The sequence below is a fragment of the Urocitellus parryii genome, chromosome 9 (genome assembly GCF_045843805.1).
Source record: "Urocitellus parryii isolate mUroPar1 chromosome 9, mUroPar1.hap1, whole genome shotgun sequence".
Taxonomy (NCBI): domain Eukaryota; kingdom Metazoa; phylum Chordata; class Mammalia; order Rodentia; family Sciuridae; genus Urocitellus; species Urocitellus parryii.
In genome coordinates, this window is record NC_135539.1 from 124,019,578 (window position 1) to 124,026,054 (window position 6,477).

Consider the following 6,477-nt stretch of genomic DNA (forward strand, 5'->3'; position numbering starts at 1 on the left):
GGGTTGAGGGTGCAAGTCTTTGAAGAAGATTAGCATTGATTTTTCAGGTGGCCTGGGTGCTACCAGGTACCACGCTGGACTGATATGTTATTTTCTTGCCTTGGCTTCCTGGATCACACAGGTAAGGTAAATTTAAATTAGAAACCCAGGAAAGCCCAGGTCTGGTATTGTGCTGAAAGATATTTCTTTGTCAACAGTTGGTACAGATAACTAGTTTTTTCCTGTCTACTCTTTCACTGAAGCTGGGGAAGTTTAAGGGTCTCTGGCTCAGTTTATGACAACCTGACATCATGTTTTCCGACATGCAAACAAGAACTCTAGATAACTAAGAATTGTAAATGTTGATCTCGGCTGCAGTAAATGCTAGGTTGTTATTCTGGTTTAGGATTCCCTTTGGTGTTTCTCTCTCTCTCTCTCTCTCTCTCTTTTTTAGGTTTCTCTTACTTTTTTTTTTTTTTTTGCAAGTTTGACTATGCATTTAAAGGGTGATATTGTTCCTTTTCCCCCTAGAATTTCCAAGTATCTAGTGGAGAGATCTTTCAAGATATGTCTTGCCTCCTCTGCTCTGTGTTTTATTTTGTGTGAAAGAATGCTATATATTTTTAGATAAAAAGCAAGTGCAATGAAATATCAAGGAATTTGGGACTTCAGCATTTCCTTGTCAGCCGTGGAGGGACAGCACATTATTAGCTTTTTTAAGTGAGGGATGCCTCTATTTAGAAGTATGCAAGTGCAAAGCTGAGGTATGTTGGGTTTCAAATCACCTAATCAAAATACAGTCCTTATTCTACATATAAGTCCATTCCTTTTTACTGTGTCCAAAAGAGAACAAAGCAGAACAGACTTTTGCCACATTTCCTGCCTTTTTTTTCCCTCCTTTATCAGAGAGTTTGGGATGACTTTTCTGCAGATCATTACTTAAAAAAGAAAATGTTGACTTAATCTTTAAACAGATCTGTCCCCAGGGCAGTGGTGAATGGTGACAGATACACCTGCATCCCACCCATTCATGGATGGTCTCCAGTGACTCAGGAAAGTAGATGGCTAGGTTGTGACTCAGAGGAAAAGGGTAATTTGAGAAGAATAGGTACACCCACCAGCTGGTGGTGAGGCCTAAAGGAGTCTACAACTCTGGATTAGCCTGTATTTCTTATCTCTCCTTGACCAAAAGGAATTTCCCACTTTTCTCATGCATATTTCAACTGCTTATGTGGACACAGCTTTGAGTCTAGCATAGTAGGTACTCAATAAATATTGGAAGAATGAATGAATGCATTCCCTTTCTAGTAAGATTCATCCCAAATAAAACTACTCTTAATTTTCTTTTTAACCATTTTTCACTTACATAAAAATTATGGAATGGAGTTTGGGAAGATGGTGTATATTGTTATGTTTTCCTATGTCTCATATCATCCTCAGGGTTAGTCCTACCTCTTTACTGTAACTTTTACTAACCTATCATTAGTAGACTTGCTAACTATGCATAGTGGAAATACTAAGCTTTGTAAGTATAATTTACACAAATATATATTTTCATAAAGCATGCAAATTTGAACAATGGAGCCCTTGTGACTCTTGTCAAATAAGGAACTAGAGTGAAACAGAGTAAATGTTTATCTTTGGGATCTAAAAGAAAAAAAACTATATCTTACAACCTCTGGAAGGACATGATATACAAATAAGGCTGGACAAACAACTTTAATTCTTAGTAAAGGCAAAGAATTTGAAGAAATATCTCAATCCTGGAAACTGTAGAAACCTACTGTAATATACTTTCTTTCATTTTTTAAAAAAAGTACATAATTTTTTTCTTCCTGAAATTTGAATATTTGGGGAGTTGCTTTAGTAACTCTAAAACTAGTACATCAAATAAATGCTTTTTTTAATACAAAAAAAGTATTCTTAAGACATTTTTATATGAAAGAACAGTAAGTTTGCTCACAGAAAATTATATCCAAAGGAGAATGAAGAGGGATTATAATTATAACAGGGATGACCCTGGAGGGCCAGAACCATGTAAGACATTCTGAATGTACAGCATGAAACCAGCAGAGATTATGGAGTGATTATTTTTTAAATAGATGAAGCTGAGAAAAAGAGAATAATGGGAATAGAACAATGGGAACACAGAGGTATGAGGGTTTTTTTTTGAGAAATTCTCATTCTTGGGAAAAATACGGAAGGTTATTAAACACAAACTTTAATTTTTCTCAAACATGTCTTCAAACACTGCAGAAAATTATATCTAATAAAACATGAAACTTATTTACCTTTTTTGAAAAATTCCAATTTTCCTGAGTAATTCAGGAAAATGATATTCCATGCCCCTCAGCCCCCAACCCCATCAGTGGGGATTTTTCCCATCTTATTGCTTTTTCAAGGGAGTAGGCAGAAGGTAAGTAGAAATGTGAAATTTATATCAGTAGTTTGCTATCCTGAATTCTTTGCTGAACATTTTTGTGAAGGCAGCTTTAACAATAAGGGAGATATTTTTATGTTTAAATATTCGTTGTCTGTGTTGAAAGTAGAAGATTTCGTACCAGAAACTGCTTTTGTTTATCCCTTTTTAAGTAAAAATGTCATCACCAACATTTAGAATTTAAAGAAAATTTAGATAATCCAGTTCAAAGTTTTCATTTAATTGAAGAAAAGAAACTGCATTGCCTTGGAGAACACAGAAGTTGTGGCAGAGCTGAAGATAAGCCCAGACAGCCCAACCCTGAGAACTTGGCACTTTGGCCATGATGTTCAAATCTCTCATTCACATTCTGTTTGACTTCTGGGTGAAAGTCAAAGAATCATAGAAGTCTTATCTTTCCACGTGTCAATATGTCTATTCTCCTCTCTTTACCAGAAAGACAAGTGATAACAGTTCTGTGGTGACATGGATTCTGCCCATTCTGACTGTATTATATTCATCATAATTAATTTATTCCATTTGATGGCCATGCCTTGTCCACTTGAGTGTTATTAACATGATCTCTACTGAGTTGAATGACTGTTCTGCTTGTAAATCATTTATTTGGCTCAGATGAGTAAATTTGGGTATCTATCTTAAAGGGAACATAATTCATGCTGCCTACTATTGGACTATAATAAAACACCTGACAGAAAATATAGTTTAAGGGATGATGATTATTATTGAAAAACAAAGATTTATTTTGCAAAAGATTTCTTTAGTGGGGTTGGGAGGAGTAGGGAGAATCTCATGAAAATAGAAGAGAGACCAGCAGAACAGAGAGAGGGAACCAGAGGGAAGGAACAGGGAGGTCCTTGGGCACAAAATTGACCAAACTATATTGTTATATTCTATGCGTATAAAAATATGTATTAATAAAATTCTACTATTGTGGATAATTATAGTATACTCATACAAAAATAATTTCCTTGGTGGATTTCTCTTTAAGTTCTGATTTAGTTTATGATTAGTATTTTAAAAATAGGCTATATAGCAAAATACATCTGAATTTGATGAAAGTGAAAGACACTCAAACTTTTCTAAATAACTCTAGCAATTCAAAATACTAGTTATATCTGGTAATATAAACAATAACATACTTAACAATGTATTTCTAATTTTATTTTAATTCTCTGCCATGGGCCAGGGTTGTTTGGTAGGACGAATGATATTATCTGCAGATTGGAAACAGATTTATATTGCTTAAACACAATGCCTAGAAATACCCTTGAGAATTAAACATGCCTGAGAAAAGGGGGTCAGAAAAATGTTGCACAACAGTGGTAATTAAGGAATATTCCACTTAGGTCTGTTTTAAGTCAAACACTGTTCCAAAATGACCACGTGGCTTTATTTTTAGGCTGTAGCTTATTGATTCAGGATGTAGCCTCTGCTAACTGGTAGAGTGTCTCTTAACCTACAGATGTGCTTTTGGTTCCAGATACTGAAAAAATGAAAAATTTTGTCCGTCATCCTGGAGAAAAGAAACCAATTGTTCTGCTGAAGAATCTTTGTCCTGGGTGAAGTCCTATTTCTAAGTGGATCAGATGCAAGGTTATTTGAGAGATTGAGATTCACACTGTCCACAGGCACAGAGTTCCCCTGGCCAGTTAGTAATGGACTAGTTCATAAAAATGCAGCTTCGATTTTAGAAGTCGTACTTGAATGGGAATGTGAGAATTAGACTCCCCAGGTAACACGTGTAATAATTAGTTTGGTGAATTCATTTGTTGACAGTCGGCTCCTGAGGAAAAAACTAGAAAACGTCAATAGTCTATAATATAAACCTCTGGAACCAAAGGACTGGTGAAAAATAATTGGAAATTATTTCTGGTTATTTTTTTCCTGGCTGATGAAGACAAACTAAGTATATAACTGTAGAGGAGTTTAGGACTCAGGAGGAAGAGACACTGGTGTGGCTCCATAAACATGTGGCATGTATAATTTTTGGATAGAGCTCAGAAGTTGGTTTCAGTATGCTTTTGTTGCTACCTTAAAATTACTAAATTTTTTTTGTTAATAAAGGGCACCTTAATTTTCACTGTGCATTGGGTTTCACAAATTATTTAATATTTCTGAAAGGAAACATAAAAGGTCAGGGGAGAGATATCAGAAAGCAAATTTTGTGGATACTCCAATTTGTGTTGTGGGAAATTCTATTCTCTTATTACAGGGTTTAGAGAAAAGTCATTTCAATCAGTTGAATACATTTTTATTGTGTGAAATGTCAGGAGGGCATTTGATGTGAAGTTGCAGAGTAGAGAGGCCATGTAGTGTGGCTGATAGTGATGTTCTGGGTAGAACAAAGGACAGCACTGAATCTCACCTAGTGGAGGTGGTGAGGGGCCCCGGGGTCTTAGGACAAGCCCAGTAACAGCAGCCAGGTGAGAAAGCCATACAGGGGTTATCAAAGTTGCTTGGGCAGTGGCAGTTGACCAGATTAAGAAATCTGATGAATACATAGAACTCAGAGGGTTACATTTTCCTGTGCTCACTGGTGCTGGGAGAGTAAGTCACTTGACTTTCAGTGTTTTAGATCACTTATCAATGATTTTTCTTACTAGCTGCTTTCAAACAGATAGTTATTATATGATAGCATCTGTCCAGTGCTCTGTGCCCCTAGGAGATAAGTTCTTTATCAATCAGTACAGTAGCCTGCTCCTTTCAACAGAAAGTTTCTGCTGTGCAGAAACTACAAATTTGAGGTCTGGAAGAGTAGGCTAGGAGTGTTTAAGAGTTGAAGTGTTCGAGTTGGCAGTTCTCTAGGAGATGTGGCAAATGTAGTAAACCACCATCCCACAAACGCTCGATGCATTATCTAGTTATTTGCTCAGAAATTTAAGAATGGGGATATTTGGTGTCTCAGATATTGCATCTCTCAGATATCGGACACGAGTCCTGTTGAATCTAAAGAATTCATAAAAATGATATTCTGTGAGCTTATGGGCTGTTGCAAACAATTTGAGTTGACTCAAAGATTTAAATGACGAAATGGCAAGAGAAGGCTAATGAAAGGCCCAACCAAGTGTGTGGAGCCCTTTAGTGACCAGGTCCACAGCTGGATCAGGGCTTCTCCTGATGACTTCCAGACAGGTTCCTCAAGGCGGTTTGAGGCATTCTATACTACAGATGTCTCCAAGGGTGTGATGGAGTCTTTATTAATCAGAGTAATAATGAGAACAGCCACCATTAGTATCTGCAATGTGCACAGCGAACTAGCAGCTATGCCCAACCCTTTCAACAATCTCGAGAAGCAGTTCTTATTATCTTCCTATTTTCTTTTTCAGAAGAGGAAATTGAGACAGTGTCACATGGTTCTTAACGAGATAGGCTTTAAGATTTCTTCAACCCTCCAGCAGTTTCTGGCAACTATTTATCTCAGAGCAGCTTCTGGCTCAGTTAGGGGAGCTTTTCTATTTGAGCAATTACAAGGGTATTTATTTTACAACCTATAGTCTTAATGAGCACTATGAATCCAGTAATAGTCCTATGTTGATACTTCAGAGATGACTTTCTGTATACGTATATCATGGTTGTCAATAAGCCGAGGAAAATCAATTAAAAAGATATTTTCCTTTGTATTATTTCAATTAGTTGATGATACTTCACGATTTTATTTCTAGTTGGTGACTTTGAAAACTTAATTTACTCTGCATGATCATCTCTCGCAGTTGGATAATGTAGTCACCCACAAAGAAACCAAGCAGGAGGAAAGGGAAAAACACAAGATTGCTACTTTCATGGAAATAAAATGGCAACTCATGCATATTTGCCAACTCTCTGGAAGACATACTCAAAGTATATTGATTATAAAACAAGGCAGTATTTTAAATCACCTTAAGCAGAACTGACCAGAAATCAAAGGACATCTAATAAAAGGTTTTCCTAAGTTGTACTTGCCCAAGATATTCAGAATTTAAATGGAAGGGAGAAAATAGTTAAAACACCCATATTCCTCCCTCCCCTGGGTGCAGAGAACAGCAGAGTGGAGATAAGAAGAGCATAATCGATGACAATCT